General features: G+C 43.6%; 1 protein-coding gene across 8 annotated transcripts in view; it reads left to right on the top strand.

The window, feature by feature from the left end:
- The window catches only part of RARB (retinoic acid receptor beta), a 932,180-nt gene that overhangs the window by 301,128 nt on the left and 607,912 nt on the right, over positions 1–23,140 (top strand). Inside the window, exon 1 of one of the 8 annotated variants that reach the window (XM_068236169.1) lies at positions 3,805–3,842. The exons of the other annotated variants lie outside the window; for them this stretch is intronic. The gene's annotated coding sequence lies outside the window, so the exon portion shown is untranslated. Of the gene's footprint in view, positions 1–3,804; positions 3,843–23,140 lie in introns of those variants that run through there. 8 annotated transcript variants of the gene reach the window in all.

A 23,140-nucleotide genomic window follows, 5' to 3' on the forward strand; every position in this document is an offset into this window, starting at 1 on the left:
ACCACCTACTGCAGACTTCCCATACCACTACCTCCCCCGTTGACCCCATCTCTTCTGATTTACTCCACTCGCTTCATGGATTTGGCCCCAGTCCTCACTACCCTGTTTAACCTCTCCCTATCCACAGGCACCTTCCCCTCAGACTTCAAGCAGGCCACTGTACTACCCCTGCTCAAGAAACCCTCCCTCGATCCCTCTCTGCCCTCCAACTACCATCCTATCTCCCTCCTCCCCTTTGCCTCAAAACTCCTTGAGCGTCTGGTTCACAAACACCTGACCCAGTACCTTTAATGCCAATTCACTGCTAGACCCACTGCAATCTGGATTTCGGCCTTCCCACTCAACCAAAACAGCTCTCACCAAAGTGGTCAATGACCTCGCCTTAGCTAAAGCTGAAGGTAAATGCTCCATTCTCCTCCACCTTGACCTTTCAGCAGCTTTTGAAACAGTAGACCATCCCCTACTCCTCCAGTCCATGGGCATTCACGACCTCGCCCTGACCTGGATTTCATCCTACCTCTCCAACCACTCCTTCACGACCTCCTTCAATGAGTCCTCATGCACCCCTAACCACCTCTCGGTGGGAGTCCCCCAAGGCTCGGTCCTTGGCCCCCTACTGTTCACCCTATACACATCCTCCATTGGCAAGGTTATCTCCTCCATGGGTTTTAACTATCATCTGTATGCAGATGACACCCAGATCTACCTCCACACCCCTGACCTATCCACCACTACCATGGACAAGTTCTCCTCCTGCCTATCAGCCATCTCCTCCTGGATGTCCGCTAGGTTCCTGAAACTAAATCTAGACAAAACAGAATTTATGATCTTCCCACCCCGGCCATCCCTGAACCCCCCAGATGTGCATGTCACTGTTAACCACACTACCATTCGCCCTACCTCTCAAGCCCGCTGTCTGGGTGTCACCCTGGACTCCGCACTCTCCTTCACTCCCCACATCCAAAACCTCACAAAGTCCTGCAAAGTCCACCTCCGTAACATCTGCAAGATCCGCCCTTTCCTGACCTCTGCCACCACCAAACTCCTCATCCATACCCTCATAATTTCCAGCCTTGACTACTGAAATGCCCTTCTGTCTGGTATCCCTATGACCAGAATTGCCCCGCTGCAGTCCATCATGAATGCGGCAGCCAGAATTATCCACTCCTCTCATCGCTCCACCACGGCGGATCCCCTCCTTGAATCCCTCCACTGGCTTCCTATCCAGTCCAGAATCAGATTCAAGATACTGTGTCTGACTTACAAATCTGTCCACAAAACCTGTCCAACCTACATTTCTGATCTCACTCAGAGGTACACACCTAGCTGCTCATTCCGCTCCTCCAATGAACTTCGCCTGACCACCCCCTGTATCACCCAGTCCCATGCACGCCTCCAGGACTTCTCAAGAGCTGCTCCAACACCTCCACCCATTAGGACAGCCCCCTCCTTCAACATCTTCAAGAAGGCCCTCAAAACTCACCTTTTCACTCTGGCCTACCACCCCTCACAAGTGCTCTAAACCTGCAGCTGAACTCTGGTCCCTACCTTTTGTGTCCCTACCTCTCCCTCTATATTGTAAGCCTTTGGGCAGGGTCCTCCTCCTTTTGTGTCCTACCTGATAATGCACCTCCATTACTGTGCACCCATGCTATGCATTTGAGTGAACTCAATTTGCCTGATCTCCATGCTCCCATCCAGTGACTGACTAAGCATTACCTTGTACTCATACTGTGCTGTGTGATCTGGTTTTTCTTGTTTTCCTATATTGGCGTATTGCTGTTTGTCACCCCTAAATATTGTCTGTAACCTAAACTAATGTCCAGCGCTGCGTAATATGTTTGGCGCTTTAGAAATACAATAAATAAATAAATAATAAAATAGCATCTTCCTGATATTACTACAAAGGACATTTGTACTGAATGCCATCACGTCTGACATTTTTGGGGGGTTTGTACTGCATAATTTTAAAACATATTGGGCTTTATTCAATTCACTCTTTGCTCCTAGGTGATTTATTTTTTTCACACCTTAGCAATAAAATGCTCTTTTAAACCACCAGCAACTGCTTTTTCACCTACATGTTGGTACTTTGTCAGTTGCAGATTGCATAAAAAATATTCTAAATGGAAGATGAAGATCTCCTAGGAAATTGGATTGAGCCCAATGGCACCAGCAAGCAAACATATTTATTGATAGGTGCGAAAATATCACCTAGGAGAAAACCTATGAGAAAAAGTAAATTGGATTGAGCCCCTTGTGTAAAATATCTTGTTCCTTATTCTATGCACTTTCTCTCCTACATTTTCTCCTAGGGGATATTTTCACACCTTACCAATAAAATGCCTTCCAAGCCACCAGCAAGCAAAAAAGCATGCAGGAAAGGGGACAGATTCAGTATGATGAGGGTTTTAGTCCCCTGTCATACAGGATCCTCTGCATGTTCTATGTAGCCACTATGGTTGTATGCATGTCTTTACTGCTTGTAAGAATTCCCCGAGGTGAGAAAGAAACAAGCATGGTCCGGGACCGCTGGTGCTGAAGGTATCTTACTGACCATTTTGTCCTTGTACCACAGTGCGCGAACAGTGTGACCCTGGGGTACTTTCCCTTGTGAAATTATTTGAAAGAGGTGCATTTTTTGCTCCTTTCTATGTGCAGGGTTCTACTGATGTCTGTATACATTTACAAAGCTCTGCACCCTTACTACACGCCTCTGAAGATGTTTCCTTTAAATGCGCGTCAGACAGTGGTTAATGATATTACCGTGATATAGTGTTGGTGTTTACCTACATGTCCTTATGGAATTTTCAATGCGATTTATTAAAAGCTATATTTTTATGAAATATTACTACATTTGTGATGCTCTGTTTTTATTATTCATGTGTATAGAGAGGGGGCGTGATACTGTTTGACTTTATTAACTTATTACATAAACTGTGAACTCCTGCTAGGCAGAATTATTAGGGATTTGGAGAACCAACATCTTTTCTAGCGCACTGCAAAAAAATTGTTAGTGAAACAACAAAGAACTGTACATAGACAAAGAAGAGCAATAAAGAGAAAACAGTATTGTAAATCACAAACTGCATATGTGATACAAAGATTGGGGTTGAGAAAGAAAATTGTCTTGTTCAACAAGAAGTAAAAATGTACAGGGGCTAATCAGAATAGAGAAGTGCAGACAAATTATCCAACAGCTTTATAAATGTACTTAATAACTAGGGATGATTAATGAGATGCAAATATTTCCGACTTCATGCAGGTTTATGTAAATTTTGTATGCAAATGTATGAAGTTTGAAAATGGACCCACCAAGGTTTACATTGATTGGTCCACTTTCAAGCTGCATATGTTTGCATACAAAATTCACATAATCCTGCATGAACTCGGAGATATTTGCATGTCATTGATCATGCCTACTAATAGCCCTTGCTAATAGTCCGGTCTGGTTATATATTCAACTAAACCAGAATACAATAGGAGAGAGATTCCTGCCTTTGCAAGCTTACTATATCATTATTATTATTTATGTAGCGCCAACATTTTCCGCAGTGCTGTACAGAATATATTGTCTTGTTGCCAACTATTCCTCGAAGGGGCTCACAATCTAATCACTACCATAGTCTGTATAACGCCTCATGCACAAATCAGAGGGATCTTGGCTGACATGCAAGCCAAGCCTATTGTTCTCTCTTCCCCTTCTGCTCCATCCTGCACCATGCTGTTCTCGGCCCGCCCCCTCCTCCCACCTTTCCTCCCATAGCAACAGAATGCCTGTACAGAACTCAGCCCTGAACTGTCACCCACAGATTGATTCCAAGCAGCGACAGTAGTTACATGTATGTATGCAGCTTAAGGGGAATTCAGCTACCCTCCATTCTCAAGAACCATCTATGCTTTGATATAAGCCCATTCTCCACACCTTACTAAAAGATTTACTTACCTTCCTGTCAGGACAGGAAATGAGATGCGTTTTCCCTACAGGGACTCAGCAAAAATAGAAAAAGTGTCTGAATCATTACCTGCCATCCCAAACCATGCATTAGACCAATACAGAACTTGAGTGCCTAAATGTGTTTTTTTGGTTTTTTTTTGGTATTGTTTTTTTTTTTTTTTTTTTTTAGAAAAAATACTCCTGCATCTAAAATTCCTGTTTTAAAATGCTTACATGTGACCTGAAAGCAGCAGGGCAAAATGTATTAAGAGTATCATCTTTGTGGGCAGTACTGCTGTTGGGCTCCGCATTGTCATGTTGTTCAAACATCAAGGGAGTGTGGCACAGACACACAGATGGATTAAGATGTAATGGGACCCTAGGCAAGATACTAGATTTGGCACCTCCTTGTGGTCCTTTCGGTAAGCTGAAGTGGAGAGAGGTCAGAAAAGGTGGCAGGGGTGCCCATGGACACTGACTAGGTTGCCTGGTGGATGAACCTGCTTTGCACAGACAGGTAAATAAACCTGCGGTGGCCCTCTCCTTACACGTCTCACAAAACTGTGGTCGCTCATCCCTACACACTAAGTACCTGCCTAGGCCTCGGACAATCATTAGTGCCCGGAGTTAGACTTTAATAACAACAATAGCTGAAAATAAATAAATAAATACATTTCTTGAGTTGGTGAAGATTTTCCTAAGACTCTAGGACCCATATTAGCGGCTGTGGTGATATTGCTGTATATCTTGGCATGACAGATACATTTAGCCTTCATTAGTTTTATCGCTCTGGCTTACAGCACCAGGGGCTGGCCTTAGGCGGCATGCGAGTCCGGATGAGCCCTGAACTGTTAATAGATTTATTTATTTACATGTGTTATATCACTCCAGAGTGACATTTGCTTGAGAGCAGACTTCATCTTGGGTCGCACAGGCTGCAGCATGTGCTAAACGCGGAGGAAACAAGATGTCCACATTCATTAGACACATCTAAAACAATGTTCCATTTAGCCCTACATCCTGTGGATTCCTGTAGCTCTATGCAAGGGCCAGAAATCAGATTAAACTGCTGCTGCCAATCTTGTAGAAGACAATCAACCCTTATCTCAGATTAGTTGGGAAAATGGGAATTTCTACAGAGCCGCAGTAAGAAGAGCAGCGTATTATGTAATTAAAAAAAAAAAATCTAAGGACAATGAACAGAGAAGATTGTTAGCATAATTTAATAGAGCTGTATGGAGTGAGTGGCCCAATAAAGATGAAGTAAAACATTGTGCTCTGTGAAATGTCAATCTACAAGAGTGTAATCTACAAAATGAGCAGCGCGGCTCTGATAAGCCTTCTCATTGCCTTATCAAAACTGTGATAGAGCAAATTCTACATAAATGCTTCAAAGATAGAGGAGCACTGACTACAGTAATTAAATCTGATTGCCTGCTGCACCATTAACCCAAAAGGCGTCATGAAGAGGCACAGATAATGAAAGCGCTTTATTATTTGTCCCCCAGCACATGCCTCGTGCCAGTTGTGTATCTTTAACCCCTTTAGGACCAGAGGGAGTTTGCAATTCTGTGCAGTATTAGTGGAAAAAAAAATTAGTAATAAATTGCTGGATACTCTCTAAAACCTTTAACCATTTAGCACCTTCAAACAAAACCATTTCATTTGAAGATGCTGCAACCATTTTAACCTCATCTGACAGAACTCATAGTTCTGCCTACTGAGGTCATGCAGCGGCGCAGGGAGTGTTTTTTTTATAATTACCTGTTCCTGACGCTGGACCAGCTTATCCTCTTCATCCACCTGCGACAATACACTTCCAACATCCTCTTCTGACTTCCAGTCACATGTTATTACATGTGATCGGGGCTCAGAGAGTAGTGTGAGCGGTACAGCGCCACCTGGTGGTGCAAGGGGGGTAATGGAATAGATGGAAGAGACTCTTCCATCGCTCCTTTTCCACCACCGGGTGGCGCTGCAAAACCATGATGGGATTTCTGATGATGTTGTTCTCTTTCGTGATGTTTTGGTGCAAATTTGTTTGTTTTTTAATGTTGAATTTGAGATTTGAAGCCTAGCATGTGCAGCTGGGAAGGGTGCTCAGGACACAGGACAGTTGGAACTGTGTCTCATGCTCCCTGTCACCTCCTTTCATCCAAAAAGATGGCTGCCCCCATGAAATCACAAACATTTGCCTGTTCTTTTAAAACAGGGTGGGTACGATATTATATTACCTATCTATTTTAATTAACATAACTAATGTAACTTAATGACAGTATGTTTGTTTAGGCTGAAGTTCCCCTTTAAAGAGACCGTAAAGTGACATGTAACATGAGGAGATAAACATATTGATGTACAGTACAAATCCTAAAAGTTGACTGTTTTCTTTCTTCCTATTTCTCTCCATAAGGGTTAATAATCTAGAGCAGCATATCCGTACCTCAGTGCCCTTCTGTGCCAAAGTGCCCTTGTGTGTCCCGCAAGCACTTTCCGGAGGTGCCACTGCATTCCTCATATCAAACAAATAGGCCCTTCCCTGACTCTTGCCTGCAGCACCTTCCCTCCTCTTTCAGCTTGGTTAGGTCCGCTGCATCAGGTAATGCAACCGCGGATTAATATCCAATGTGGCCACGTTACAGACGCCGACAACGGCATATTAGTCAAGTGTATTGAGGAAGACAGGGAGCAGCGGAAAGAAGAGTGGAAGCTGATTTTGTGGCTGAACAGTTCAAAGCCATGGGGGATTATGAGTCATAGCTTACTTGCAGGGGACATTTCACCTAAGGGGGTCACTGACAAACTAAGGGGGGAGAGTCAATGCAGGGTGGCTGCCTACCCAAAGGGGGGGGGGGGGAGGACCATTGCCTGCCTTGAGGAGGTCACTACCTGCCTAATGGGGTGAACCTAAACCTCCTATCTGATTGATGGCCTATCATGTCTTTAGACTGACTGGGAGGCAGAGGGAGGACATGACAGTTTGAGAATGCTGCGGATGAGTTGAAGAGCTGTGAGTTCATGTAGAAAGTATTTTAATGTTATATTTTGCAAAAACGAAAATATTCTTTTTTAATAATTTATTTACAAGTTGTATAAACAATATCTATGACATGCCCCAATAAAAGCCCCTCTGTGCCTGAGCTTGCGCTGTAAATACAGCTCACTGTATGAACAATATGTAAAATGTGATTAAAAAGCAGTAAGCAGATGTAGTAAAGAGCATGAACACAAACCAATAAACTCTTACACAGGGCCCAAGGTTGCATTATTCCACCGTTACAGACTTGCATTTCCTGATTAACATACTTAGTTTCTTGTTATAGATGTAAGTGATTATTAAAACAAATTGCTCTCTGCTGTTCTAGCAGTTAAAGATATATCCATTAACTACTAATAAGATAATGTGGATGTCTTTCCTGTTTTTCTTTCTGCTTTAGCTGTAGAATCTCATGTGAGCTGACTGATGGTCTGAACAATGACTGATTACTTCCTTCAATGTAATATCCTATTCGGAAAGACAAGACCTCAGACAGTTGCCTTAATTCACAAACTACATTACTTCTTCTTTTTTAAATTATATTTAAAGGAGATGATATTTATAGGAGGCAGGCAACTCTGTGTAACTCTGTGTAATTACCAACCAAGCACCGGTTGTAGCCAGGTACAGTGGAGCATGGTCTCTTACCCTAGGTCCACACCATGCCGGATTGGCAACATGTACGGTCTCAGTGGATCTAATAAAGGTTTTTAACAGATTTGTTGTGCATACTAATATACATTTCTTTTTATCTTATAGGGCCCATTGTAGCATGCTTTTTGCATTTTTGACAACGGATAGTAAGGGAGACGTGATAGTAACTTCCTGATTTGGGATCTGGAGATATAGAACAAAAGCGTGGAGTTTGCAGCACACAGCTCTTCTTTTTATTAGAGCAAATACACTTATACAGGCATAAGTGTATTTGCTCTAATAAAAAGAAGAGCTGTGTGCTGCAAACATATATGCTATGTAATTTGTAGACAGACAATATTACTTGTGCACAAAAGCAAATATGATAACTTTGTGGGCAATAAAAAGTATTCTGTCAGAGTTTTATCCCACTTTAATACCACGAGCTGTGTGCTACTGGACAGTGCATTTTATACGCCCCCCATACAAATGATGATGAGGTACCGTGCGTTGCGATGTGCACGTTGCTGGAACAGTTCGTTTTTGAAGTGTGAACTATCCTGTTTAATTGCTGGCTGTTGTTGATGTCTCTGTTAATTTTTATTAATTATACTTGCAGATGGTGTGGATTAGAAAACGTTTATAGACCCCAAACTCTGTTTCCATTGTAAACACAAGAGAGAGAGGATGTAGTCCATTTCTATAGACTGTTATACTGTATGTAGCGTACACAGTGCTCAGTAAAGGACAGGGCTTAGTATTGTATTCCATAACTAGGGATGAGCTCTTGGAATTGGAACATTTATGAGTAAAATCATGAAAATCGGAAATTACACTGCACTGACTACCACATTCCGTTTTGCCAATGTGAAAATTGGCTTCAGAAACAAACATTTTCAGCAAACACATCATTAACACAATGTCTGGGAGCGTGAAAATTGGCTCCTAAAACAAACATTTGTGGCCCATGGTGATATCAAAATGGCTGCTGAGGCTTCCCCGCCCCCCAGAAGCTACACTAAAGTGACAGAATGAGCGTTTTTTCACATGAATGGGGTGTCCAGTGGACCAGGGTATCCCATAGCCAGGGTGCCTAATCCATTTATTTATTTTTATTTATTTATTGTATTTATAAAGAGCCAACATATTACACAGCGCTGGACATTAGTTAAGGTTACAGAAAATATTTAGGGGTGACATACAGCAATTAGACAATACAGGAATACAAGAAAAACCAGACCACGCAGCACAGTATGAGTACAAGGTAATGATTAGTCAGTCACTGGAGGGGAGCATGGGGATTAGAGAAGTTAGGTTCACTCAGATACATAGCATGGGTTCATGTGTGTTCATGCTGGAGACACAAGGAGGAGGACCCTGCTGAAGGCTTACAATCTAGAGGGAGAGGTAGGGACACGAAAGGTAGTGGACTAGAGTTCAGCTGTGGTTTTAGAGCACCAGTGAGGGGTGGTAGGCAAGTGAAAAGGTGAGCTTTGAGGGCCTTCTTGAACATATTGAAGAAGAGGGCTGCCCTAATGGGTGGAGGTAGGAAGTTCCATAGTGTTGGAGCAGCTCTTAAAGAGGAACTCCAGCCTAAACAAACATACTGTCATTAAGTTACATTAGTTATGTTAATTAAAATAGATATGTAATATAATCTCTTACCCACACTGTTTTAAAAGAACAGGCAAATGTTTGATTTCATGATGGCAGCCATCTTTTTGGTTGAAAGGAGGTGACAGGGAGCATGAGACACAGTTCCAACTGTCCTGTGTCCTGAGCACCTCTCCCAGTTGCTAGGCAACGTGAATAACAACATAGGAAATCCCTTCGTGCTCTGCACAGCATCAGGATAAAAAAGCCCGGGATTTTTTTCTTTGATGGGTGGAGCTTAGCTAAAAATGCAGCTAAAAAAATCCACTTGTTTTTTACCAAAATATTTATTTTGTCATGTTCCTACTGATCTCTCTAACCACTTCACCACTGAGGGGTTTTACCCCTTGAGCACCAGAGCAATTTTCACCTTTCAGCGCTCCTTCCATTCATTCGTCTATAACTTTATCATTACTTATCACAATGAAATGAACTATATCTTGTTTTTTTCGCCACCAATTAGGCTTTCTTTCGGTGGGACATTATGCCAAGAATTATTTTATTCTAAATGTGTTTTAATGGGAAATAAGAAGAAATGTGGGAAAAAAAATATTATTTTTCAGTTTTCAGCCTTTATTGTTTTTAAATAATGCATGCTACTGTAATTAAAACCCATGAAATTTATTTGCCCATTTGTCCCGGTTATAAAACCATTTAAATTATGTCCCTATCACAATGTTTGGCGCCAATATTTTAAATTGGAAATAAAGGTGCATTTTTTTCAGTTTTGCGTCCATCCCTAATTACAAGCCCATAGTTTATAAAGTAACACTGTTATACCCTCTGGACATAAAAATGTAAAAAGTTCAGTCCCTAAGGTAACTATTTATGTATTTTTTTGAATTGTATTTTGTTTGTTTTTTAATTACAAAAAAAATAAAAATTGGGGAGTGTGGGAGGTAATGAGTTAATTTTTAATGTATAGCTAATGTATTTGTATATGAAAAATGCTTTAGGGTGTAGTTTTACTATTTGGCCACAAGATGGCCACAGTGAGTTTTTGTTTATGCGACCTGCAAGCGTACAGGAAGTACGCTTGCAGGAAGTTCAGGGAGGCTGGGCAACTTTTTTTTTTTCACAATGATCGCGCTGCTTCTCGTACAAGCAGCTGATCATTTCGGGGGGCTTAGATCAACGAACGGGACAGGTTTTTCCCGTTCATTGATCTCCGGGCGAGCGGGCGGCGGCGTGCACGAGTGTGGGGGCGTGCGGACGAGCGAGCGGGAGCGCGGACAGCGGCGGGAGAGGCGGGAGCGGCGTCAGGTACGGATTTCTCCGTCCCTTGGTGGTAACATGGTGGAAAAAGGGACGGAGAAATCCGTACGGCTGGGGGTAAAGTGGCTAATGTATGTACATGCACAACACTATGTGCAGGGGCTTTTCCATTAACTGGGCACTATTGACTTTAATAGAAAATGTTTTTGGAACATGAAAATTGGTATTTTCCTGCAGAACACCACATTTTTAACAAATTTGGCTTCTGATCATCCCTATTCATTACCACCACAGATACGTTGAAGACGAACAACTGGAAAAAGAATCCTGTCCAGGATGTGTAGGACTAAGGACCAGTGTTGCCAACTCACACATATGAATTATACAGGTTTCGTGGCTAGGTAGATGCAGTTAGGGCACTGATTATGTGCAAATAGCCCTAGAACCTGTATAACTTAGATATGTCAGTAATTAAAGGGATGAGTTGGCAACACTGCTAAGGACTAGTGATGAGCAAAATATTTCCCTACCATGCTAATTTTCATTGCCCCAGGAGAGACAGAAACTGAATCTATTAAAGCCAGCATTTACCAAAACAATAGCTGGCAGTGGGTTAACCTCCCTGGTGGTCTATTAAAACCGCCAGGGGGCAGCGCAGCACTTGATTTTTTTTTTTTTTTTTTAAATCATGTAGCTAGCCTAGCGCTAGCTACATAATAGCCGCTGTCCCCCCACGTGCAAACAGGAAATCCCGTTCAGGACGGGATTTCCTGTTTGGCTTCCCCCGTCGCCATGGAGACGATCGGGATGACGTCACCAATGTCGTGACGTCAGAGGGAGTCCTGATCCACCCCACAGCGCTGCCTGCCACTAATTGGCCAGGCTGCGCACGGGGTCTGGGGTGGGGGGGCCTCTAACGCGGCAGGTAGTGGCGAATCAGCGGCGAGCAGCGGCGATCGAGTTATGTACGCAGCTAGCAAAGTGCTAGCTGCGTGCAACAAAAAAAAGTGTACAAATTGGCCCAACAGGGCCTGAGCAATCCTCCGCGGCAGCTCAGCACGGGGTTACCGTCAGGGAGTTTAACTCACCGGCAGTTAGAGGCTTTGATTGGCTTAACCTCCCTGCGTGGCCGCGGGAGGGTTTTTTTCACTTTTTTTTTAGCATGTAGCTAGCCTAGCGCTAGCTACATGCTTCCCCCCTCCCTGCGGCATCCCCCCGTACTCACCGATCGCTGCCGCCGCCGCTTGCCCATAAGGTAATCCCGTTCTGAACAGGATTTCCTTGAGGGCTTCCCCCCTCGGCATGGCGACGAACAGAGTGACGTCATTGACGTTGCCGACGTTGTGACATCACAGGGAATCCCGATCCACCCCATAGGGCAGCCTGGCGGCCATTGTCCAGGCTGCGCAAGGGGTATGCGGGGGGCGGCCCTGTATCGCGGCGGGTAGCGGCGCATCGGCGGCGGGCGGCGGTGATCAGACCAAACACACAGCTAGAAAAAGTGCTAGCCGCGTGTTTGAAAAAAAAATTATGCAAATCGGCCCAGCAGGGCCTGAGAAATCCTCCGCGGCGGCTTACCCCTTGTCCAGCAAGGGGTTACCGCTAAGGAGGTTAAACAACCACTCCAGCGAAAGAGTAAGCAGTTAAAATCTGACAGAACCAACAGGTTTTGGACTAGTTTATCTCCTCATGCGGGATTCCCAGGGTTTTCTTTGTTTTTAACAGCATTTCCTCAACGGCAGTGTAACTGGCCAAAATAGTAAGACATCAGCCAGCCTGCCTGCTCACATGCACACTATGTTCAGGGCCGGATTTGTACTCTTTACCGCCCAAGGCCAATGTCACCAGCCGCCCCCCTTCAGTATAGGTAGCGAGATGACCCCTCCTCCCTTCCCTCTAGTATAGGTAGCCAGATGACCCCCCCCCCTTCCCTCCAGTATAAGTAGCCTGATGATACCTTCCCCTCCAGTACATGTAACCAGATGACTCCCTTAATCCCTCCCCCCCCACCCCTTTCAGTACAGCTCACCTCTACACCGCAGCAGCCATCAGTGTCACTCACTTCTCAGCTCGTCTCCAGTGCAGAAGCTTCCTCTTCCCCTCTGTCTCCAATGCTGCCTAAGTCCATAGCCGCATGCCACAACGCCAACATGCTCAGAGAGCAAGGTGGCCGCTGCACAGGTGGCTGGCAGCAGGGAGATCATGCGCTCTCATCATGAATTGCAGCATTTTCAAGCTTGCAAATGCTGCACCAGTGAGTCTGCTGCTTTGGTGCCCTTGTTCCTGTGGTGCCCTAAGTTATGGCCTAGGGGGCCTAGGCCTAAATCCGGCCCTGACTATGTTGTCAGTTATACTTAGCAACTGCCCTTGAGGAAATGCTCCCATGAGTAGATAAACCAGTCCAAAGCCTGTCCAAAACCTGTTGGTTCTGTCAGATTTTAACTGCTTACTTTTTTTCACTGGAGTGGTCCTTTAATGTTATTATGTTCCATTTTTTAACTCATTACTAGTAAGGACCAAAAAGGGGCAAGAAAAGTGTTAGCCTGTATTACTGTAATTGCATTAGTAAAACTGTTGTTGCGAAGCCAACCCATATCGCATCAGTGTTTCATCACAATATTTCCAGTGATCAGAATATAAAGGATTTATTTCTGTACTTAAATCCCTCAGCTATCTGCATGGATGTGATATATCCTACCTGTATTTGCAAGAATTTCTACCAGATGTTCTGTTTCCTTTCCACAACCCAAATATAGACTAGTAGGTTAACCGAATAAAACGGCCCCTGAGAGAGTGTGTGTCTACATATCTGTGGAGGGGGGATTAAATTGTAAGCTCCTTAGGACAGAGACAGATGTGAATGACTGTGTGCTCTGAAAAGCTCTGCGCAATATGTCAGAATTATACTAATAAGGAAATACAGTAAATAATATACGTACACTTGTGCACTATTTTTGACTGGTTGGAGCGTGTATAGACTGCAGCATCAAGACATGTTTGAACTGATTTACTATGATTGACCCATTCAGGAGAACAATCGGAGAACATAAGCCATTCTGCAAACTCGGCCTAGATTAAAAACTTTTATTGGCCACAATTACAGTGGCTGCTGCATTCCCTGCTACAGCAGGAATGCAATGGATCAAGACAGTGGCGCCGCACATTATGCTCACACTGCTTCGGGTAGAGTGAAGCATACAGTTAATGAAAAGTATGCTTTACTTTAGGATTGTTAACACGTGTTTATCGGTAACACGCTGCATGCAGTGCGGTATGATGCCGCAACGCGCTTTACCACAACATACCTACCCCATTGTGGTGCATAGCAGTACGGTAAGACGTTACAAAGTGACTGTTACATCGCACCGCAACACACCACTGTGAATTGGAGCTTAAGGGCCAAAGGTGTATAGCTCTCTCTGGGTCATATTGAACTATAGCAGGGTGTGCTGACAGGTTACTAAGTGAAGCTACATATGCACATTTACAATTCTTTCACCTGCATGCAGGGCCGGCTCTAGCGTGAGGCAAGAGGGGGCATCGCCCCCTTAAATAATTACTCTGCCCCCTCAAACAGGTGGGGTGGCAGGGGAGAGAGAAGAGGAAGCTGTGGGCACAGCTGGGAAGGGGGCCCATCTTCCTCTTCTCTCTCAGACTCCGCTCCCACCCCACCTGGGGACATCTATACACCTGGCTATACTGGGGAGTCGGGACACGGTAAGTCCTGACCACATCTACTGGGGACACCTATAGACATGCCGACATATACACCTGGCTACATATACTGAGGATATATACACCTGGCTACATATACTGGGGACAACGATACACCTGGCTACATATACTGGGGATATATACACCTGGCTACATATACTGGGGACAGCTTTACACCTGGCTACATATACTGGCTACATATACTGGGGATATATACACCTGGCTACATATACTGGGGATATATACATCTGGCTACATATACTGGGGATATATACACCTGGCTTTAAACTGGGGACAGCTATACACCTGACTACCTATACTGGGGACACTGGCTGTCTGTCATTACATGCATTTAGTGGTGAAACGCTGTCTCTTATGTGCATTTAGAGGTGAAACGCTGTCTCCTATGTGCATTTAGTGGTGAAACGCTGTCTCTCATTACGTGCATTTACTGGTGAAACGCTGTCTCTCATTACGTGCATTTACTGGGGAAACGCTGTCTGTCATTACGTGCATTTACTGGTGAAATGCTGTCTCTCATTACATGCATTTACTGGGGAAATGCTGTCTGTCATTATGTGCATTTACTGGTAAAACACTGTATCTCATTATATGCATTTACTGGTGAAAGGCTGTCTGTCATTATGTGCATTTACTGGGGAAACGCTGTCTGTCATTATGTGCATTTACTGGTGAAACACTTTATCTCATTATATGCATTTACTGGTGAAAGGCTGTCTGTCATTATGTGCATTTACTGGGGAAACGCTGTCTGTCATTATGTGCACTTACTTCATTTTTTTTTATAAGCAAGAAGTTTTAAATCAGGATGATATCATTAGCTGGTATAACTACATTACAGTTAGCCCTGCCCACATGCCGTCATGACCAGGCCATTTTGCCCAGCACCCACTGACCTATCACCACCCTGTACCAGTATGTTTTATGTGCAACTGTACAAGTTTTATGCCGAAAGCCAATATACCTGTTTTGCTTAATTGAAACAAAGAAAGTAATAGCAGTGCCGGCTTTTCCTTTCCTTTTCCTGCTGTTCAGGCGTTCGACTTTGCCTGAGCAAGCTGTGTTTGCTTATCCAAGAGAGATATACTACAGAGAGTTAAAGAGAGCTTACTAGAGAGTTCAACAGGGCAGCGTTATGCTAGCATCCTGAGTCTTTATTTCCCTTTTAAAGTGAACCTCCAGACTAAAAATCGACTCGGCAGCATGGAAAAGGCTTGGTGTTTCTTTAACAGTTTCACAGCATCAGAACTTCGTTTCTCTTATACAAGCCTCATTTTTAGCTGCACAGAAGAAAACTGCCCGGGCATTTTTCCAGTGATGCTGTGCAAAGCATGATGGGATTTCTGATGTTGTTGTTCTCGTTCTGCTGTTTTGGTGCAATTTTTTTTTTTTACATTTTGAATTTAACATTTGAAGCTTAGCGCATGCAGCTGGGAGGGGTTATCAGGACAAAGGACAGTTGAAACTGTGTCTTATGCTCCCGGTCACCTCCTTTCAACCAAAAAGATGGCTGCCCTCATGACAAAGATGGCAGCCCCCATGAATCACAAACATTTGCCTGCTCTTTTAAAACAGGGTGGGTAAAAAATTATATTACCTATCTATTCTAATCAACATAACTAATGTAACCTAATGACAGTATGTTTGTTTAGGCTGAAGTTCCCCTTTAATGCACCACAAAAGTTTATTTGCTTTATCTTCAGCATCTTGACATTAAATATGATTATTTAACTTGTTGTCAACAAGTACTCTTAAGTCCTTCTCCAAGTTTGATGTCCCGATCTGTATCCCCACTTTGCAGAAACTTCTTTAGAAGTTCGGGTAATAACAAGTATCGGGGATCTCAATTTGGACAGATCACTACAGGAAAGGCCAGTGACATCAGGAGACACCTGCACAGCCTGTACATTTTTGGATGAAATTATTGGGACTGATACTTCTAGCCAAAGAAAACCTAAAGTATATAGATAGTTTCAGTATTCGTGCAACTGCAGTTAAGAAAAAAGTGTTTACTGCAAATAACTACAGTCTCACAACCACTAATGCACTCATGTTTTAGAAACCATAGCAATGTTCTGATATGATGCAGGTGAGGTTTGCCACCTAATCTATAGTCCTGGTGAAGCTGAGTAACTATCATCTTCTTTGGTTCTGATTGACTAAATGTTATGAAATATGTTGCTCAGTTCAAACATGGTTAGAAGCAACCAATTACTGATCATTTTATGGGTTGGATTTCATCTATTTAGGCTAGTTGCTGTTGTATCTTCAAACAGTGGGAATACTTCTTCCCCTCATTCTTATGCCACTTCCATAGTGCAGCACATGCCATATGGGCAAATTGGGGGGGCCACTCCCTTATATAATACAGAGCAAGAGCGGAGCATTATACATTATCTCCTTTAGGCGGTGGGACAGGTCCTCTTCACTATTCAATGTACAAACACCATACAGCCAATCACTATGTGTCTTGCGTCATTTTCACATCGCATGCAGGAGCGGAAGCCGCATAGTGATTGGCATGGGCGGTGCTACGCTGGGGCACTGGCCCCCCTGGGAATCACTGTGCCCCCCTGAGTGCCCCTCTACTCAGTAACAAACAGTTTACTGTTTCAAGGCTCCAACAGTGTACAGTGAGCAGGATAGGGTCTGTTAAAACTCTCCATGTCAGCCTGAGTCTATGTAGATGTTAGATCAAGCAAGGGTCTTATCTATTTGCCATAAATACCTCCACAATCCTTGCAAGATCCCTTGTAATCAATGTATCTGGATGACACGTATATAGGCAAAAAAAATCTCTCTTCCTCCTTCTGATTGTATGATCTAACATTGTCAGTTAACAGGATCAGAGTCTGAAGAAGGCTTACAAGAAAAAAAGCTTACTGTTGTTCTTTTAAATTAGCCAAAAAACTAGAGCTTGTATTTTTCAGAAAGTCTTGAATCAGAATAATAGTTCTCTAGTCTCCAGAAATGCTTAGCTACTAAGATAAGGAATTTCACCCAGTGTTTCTCTCCCTCCTGCTTCTTCCCCCTCCCCTTGCTTGTAGAGTCATGAGACACAGGCTGGGGGCTGGAATGATTTGTATGCGATCTGTCCACACAGGAGTGGTTTGCTAGCAATTAAGGTTTAACGCATGCCAGCAAACTAGCCAAATACATCTTTAGGTAACTTTTCAATAATAGCACCATCATTTGGACAGTCTGCTCTGCTACAAAGCTTATGAGTTCTGTTTGTGATGCTTACATTTGCTTTCTATCATTGCTGAACTAGTTATCCTTAATTTTATCACCTGAGTTAAGCAAAAAATATCCAAAGCTCACCATACAAACAGCGATTTTGATCATCCAGATGGGCCCCGCCAGCCATTGTGCCCCCCCCTCAAAAAAAAAGTTGGAACCACCACTGGTGAGGAGGATCTGCCAGGAAAGATGTCATGTAAAACGTGCTGCACTGTATTATGCACATGAGTAGATCCCCACCAGCTCCCAGGCCCTTTATGATGGAGGTGAGTAGGGCCGGTGGTGGGGGGGTTCATTATACAGATATTGCTAGGGAAAGTGGCACTGTAAAATTAGCACAAAAGCCCTTGGCTCCATTGCTATACCACTGTTGCTGAGCACACCTCAGAAGATAAATTGTGCTCTGCAATCAATCAATGTGCATACAGAGCTTTGGCGCGCACGTTTCACAAGAACAATTTTGAAGCCGGCAAATAGTGTGTGTTCTGCGCTGATGTGCATACTAAGCTTTACCTGAACAGCACCAATGAAAGCCACAAGTGTCAATTTTCACAAGATTCTAATTGCTATCTGCTTAACAGAAATCACATTTATGGTTGTAGTTTGGAGGTTTATTTTTATAATCGCTAATAAAAAGCTCCCATAAACCTGGCTAGCAAAGTCTGCCATGGTCTCGCTGCTCATCCTGGGAGAGAGCTAAGGATGGCTGAGTTCTGTCTGTTGCTGTTACAGTGAATGGATGGCTAGCTGCTCATATGTCGGCCGTGATTTAAGTGAGAGGATTAGGCTGAACATGTGTTAGACATTCAACTTATTTATACTGAAGTTTATTTCAGACTGGAACTGTACAGATGGATGGAATTGTTAATATTTTGTGACACGGCTTAAAATAGCCAAGAGAAAAAAATAGTCTGAAAATTATTACCACTGTGATTATCATCTTCATATCCCTCTTTAATATTAGATTGTTAGATGTTGGATTGCAATGTTAATTGAATTTGATTGGGAAAGGCCATGCTTTTCATCGATTGATCACAGGTGAAAGTGACAGGGGATGATCGTATACCTAGCTGTGTTCTGCATTGATCATTTCGAATACTAGTGGTGGCAGCATTTCAACTGATGTTTAAACAGATTTCTGCTGGGATCTAGGGAAAAATTGAGTGGTGCAAGTCTGTTTGGGGGAGATATTGGCCACAATTCACTAAGCTTATCCCCTGGCATTAATAACTATTCTGAGCTGTTTTTACTGTTATCACCATGGTGATAAATCATTTACTATTCAGTAAGCAATTTACCCCAGGCAAACCTTAAAATAAGGAGTCTGTCCTTGAGTTAAGGAATGATTCCTAAAGTTCACAACTGAATCCTTAAATTACGACTAAATCCTAAACTTAATGACAGACAGGATGTTAATTCTCAGAGAGGAGTACAAGTGATAACAACTGTAAAGTGTGTGAGGGATTCACACCTGAGCTGTCATTAAGTGTAGTGTTACTAGAGACAGCAGTGTAAAGTGCAGGATTCTAGCTGTCTGCTTTATTTTTTAGTATTTTATATTGTACAGAAGGGGACTGTGTATAAAGAGTAATATACAGCGGGCACACAGAGAGGGAAGAAGAGAGAGAATTTAAAGGACAACTGAAGTTATCAACTCTGTAGTTATTCTTACATGCAGTAAATTTGCAGGGGAGGAGCACAGGCGTGCAGGTAGGATGTAGTTCCACTCCTCCTGCTGTCATCATGCTGCCAGCATGATTACAGCCAGCCTGCAGCATGTGTATGGTATCCTGGGAAGGAGAGAGAAAGAGAGTGGCTGTGCGTGTGTGTACAATTGTCCGTGTGGGGCTGTGTATACACGAGCTTAAAGGACAACTGAACTGAGAGGTATATGGAGGCTGCCATATTTATTTTGTTTTAAGTAATACCAGTTGTCTGAGTATCCTTCTGATCTTCTGCCTTTAATACAAGCCATAGGCCCTGAACAAGCATATGCATAGTAGGTGTTTCTGACAATACTGTCAGATCTGAATGGTGCAGAATGCTCCCAGCTGCGGGAGCGTGACGGGGCGCACGCAGTAAGCCCAGACTTCCAAAGTTACAGGGAGCAATAATGGAGGATGCAGGAGGCAGAGGATGGCGGCGAGGGACAGATCAGGCTGAAGGGGGCTGGAGGAAGCCCCAGGTATGTATGAATTTTTATTTCATGTGAGGTACACTTTAAGCTTGTGTATACACAGGCACACACGAACATACAGAACATACAAACGCACACACACACACACAGCCACTTTCTTTCTCCTTCCCAGGCTGCCATATACAAGCTGCAAGCGGTCTATACTCATGCTGGCAGATTAGACAGCAAGAGGGGTGGAACTACATCCTACCTGCCTGCCTGTGCTCCGCCCCTGCCTATCTACTGCATGTAAGAATAAATGCAGAGGTAATAACTTAAAGAGACTCTGTATAAAAAAAAGTCCCCTGGGGGTACTTACCTCGGGAGAGGGAAGCCTCAGAGTCCCAATTAGGCTTCCCCATCCCTGTAGCTGCAGGGAATCCAGCGCTGGCTCCCCCGAATCCTCCCCCAATCCTCCCTCGATAAGCTTGACAAGGCTTGATATATTTACCTCTCCAGGATCCTGCGCAGGCGCAGTAGCGGCTCTTCATTCCGGCTATCGTATCCGCTCTACTGCGTAGGCGCAAAAGGACTCGCGCCTGCGCAGTATAGTGGATCGATCGGGGTCGTCTATTTCCGCTTCACCCGAATGAAAAGCCACTAGTACGTCTGCGCAGGATCGTGGAGAGGTAAATGTTTACATTGCCGCACTTCGGGGGTCCCGGCAGGCTAAATGGAGGGACGGAGGACGGGGGAAGCCTCATTAGGATCCAGAGGCTTCCCTCTCCTGAGGTAAGTATCCCCCAGACCCCCAGCACGATTTTTTTTTATTACAGGTTTTCTTTAAGGACTGGAGTGATAAGATAACACTCTCACTATGAAAACTTATCACTACATGTTAAAGAGGGATTGTCAGTCACAAACATTCCATTTACCCACTGCTCTGTGTTTATTATGCAGTCTGCAGCCTTACCCTGCATTTTTTAATTGACATTTCTTATCATAACAACCAACGATTTATACAGGAAAATCATGACGATTAACAAGGTTGCCCAAACTTTCGCATCCCACTGTATCTCCTAAGAGATAACACAGGAGAAAAAGTGAATTGCATATGGGCCAATGGTTGGTGAGAAGTTTTCATTTGCCTTATTGTCACCAGCATGATCTTAGTGAATTGTGGCCATTAAGTGTTTGCAAGTTTGGTGGACTTCTAATGGCATATCACCAGCTTAAAGTGGCACTGTAGTGACATATAGTAGAATGTTGCGGAAAGAAGAGAACGGGAAACAAATAGCAACAACTCTATAATCAACCACCCTTAAAAGATCACACCTTAGGCCTTTAGAAAACCATGTCAAAGTAAGCACACATTGGGTGAGCACCAAGGGATAATATAAAGAAAAATATTTAGTCACATATACAGAATAAGTACAGGTAGTCCCCGGTTAATGAACGAGATAGGGACTGTAGGCTCGTTCTTAATCTGAATCCGTTCTTAAGTTGGAACGTTGTGCCATCTCTGTCCCCTGTACCTCCTCTGTGCCTCCAGTGTCCCCCTCTGTGTCACCTCTGCCCTCTGTACCTGCTTGTACAAGTTTATCCACTTAAAGTGATCCTTAAGCCAACGGAAAAAATGAGATTTACTCACCTGGGGCTTCCCTCAGCCCCCAGCAGCCGATCGGTGCCCTCGCAGCTCCGCTCCGATGTCCCAGGACCCGCCGGCGAGCACTTCCGGTTTGGCCGTCACCGGCCGACAGGCATGGGAACGCGAGTGATTGTTCGCGTTCCCAGCCTGTATATCGCCCCCTATGCTGCTATTGCGGCCTCCTGCGAGGGCACCGATCGGCTGCTGGGGGCTGAGGGAAGCCCCAGGTGAGTAAATCTCATTTTTTTCCGTTGGCTTAAGGATCACTTTAAGCCCGAAGGGTTGAAATTTTTTTACATCCGAGCAACTTTCACCCCCCATTCATTTGCCAATAACTTTATCACTACTTATCACAATGAATTGATCTATATCTTGTTTTTTTCGCCACCAATTAGGCTTTCTGTGGGTGGTATATTTTGCTAAGAGCCACTTTACTGTAAATGCATTTTAACAGGAAGAATAAGAAAAAAATGGAAAAAATTCATTATTTCTCAGTTTTCAGCAATTATAGTTTTAAAATAATACATGCCTCCATAATTAAAACTCACGTATTGTATTTGCCCATATACCCCGGGTATTTCACCGTTAAAATTATGTCCCTATCACAATGTATGGCGACAATATTTTATTTGGAAATAAAGGTGCATTTTTTCCGTTTTGCGTCCATCACTGTTTAGAAGCCCATAATTTATTAAATCATATTGATATACTCCTTTGACATGAATATTTAAAAAGTTCAGACCCTTAGGCAACTATTTATGTTTTTTTTTTTTTTTTTATTATTGTAATTTTATTTTTTTTTTATGTAAACTTGTATGTGGGTATTTTTTGGTGTGGGAGGTAAACAGGGTTTTTTTTTTATATATTTATATGTTTATTTGTAATTTTTTTTCTTTTTAGGTGCAATTTGCTATTTGGCCACAAGATGGCCAGAATCAAAAAGTCCTGGGAGCGATCGATCTCGCTCCCAGGCAGAAGAAAGGAGCCCAGAGCTCAGAAAAGCCGCAGCGTCTGAAGAGACGCTGTCGGCTTTTCTCCGGGGGGGTCCGATCAGCGAAAGGGATTTATAATCCCTTTCACTGATCGGTGGGCTAACGGGCAGCAGCGGGGGCGCGCACGGGGCGGCCCGTGGGAGCGCGCGCGACCCGCGGGAGTGCGCGCAGCCCAACTGGACGAGAAATCTCGTCCAGTTGGGCTTAAGTGGTTAAAAGCCATTTTTTTCTTTGAATTTTTAAAAATTGATTTTCTCAAAAACTAAAAGTCCAATTTGAAATTATTATTTTTTTACTTGTTCCCATGGAACCACAGAATCCACGCCGTTCGTATGTTGGGTGTTCATAAGTCGAGGACTACTTGTACTAACATATTTAAAAAGTAGCTAATGTTTGGACCCCACAATCTAACTGCATTATATGCTGTCACCACAGCAATTCAAGACTGGAGCTGACCGGGCGAGGGGCGACAGCGGTTGTTTGCTGCCATGCTATTGCTGGATTCACAGGCGATCGTTATTGACTATCTTGGCCATGTTTCATTCAGCATGTGTATGGAACTTTAGGCTAAGGTTTCATGAAATGGTTGTGATTGGTTTGAGTTATCGATCCCCAAATAAACGCTCCCTGTCAAGCAGTCTGCTCTGCCCTATGGACAGGGAAGGGAGAAGCAGTGAAAAGCTGAGGTAAATAACAATAGCTGTCATGCATGGTCTTCCAGCATGTCTGATACTCAATCACCCAATTATGGGAACACCGTAAGCATGCTAAACAGTAACCCAAACTGATCATGAATGATAATTTCATATTGCAACAAATTAAGGTGAGTATAAACTTTATTGTAACTGGTAACTGCAGCCTAACCAGCTATAGTAAACCTAAAAACCCAGCAGCTACATAAGAATTTTTCTGCATGTTGGATAATTTTCTTCCTCCA

Source organism: Hyperolius riggenbachi, chromosome 5 (genome assembly GCF_040937935.1).
Source record: "Hyperolius riggenbachi isolate aHypRig1 chromosome 5, aHypRig1.pri, whole genome shotgun sequence".
Classification (NCBI taxonomy): domain Eukaryota; kingdom Metazoa; phylum Chordata; class Amphibia; order Anura; family Hyperoliidae; genus Hyperolius; species Hyperolius riggenbachi.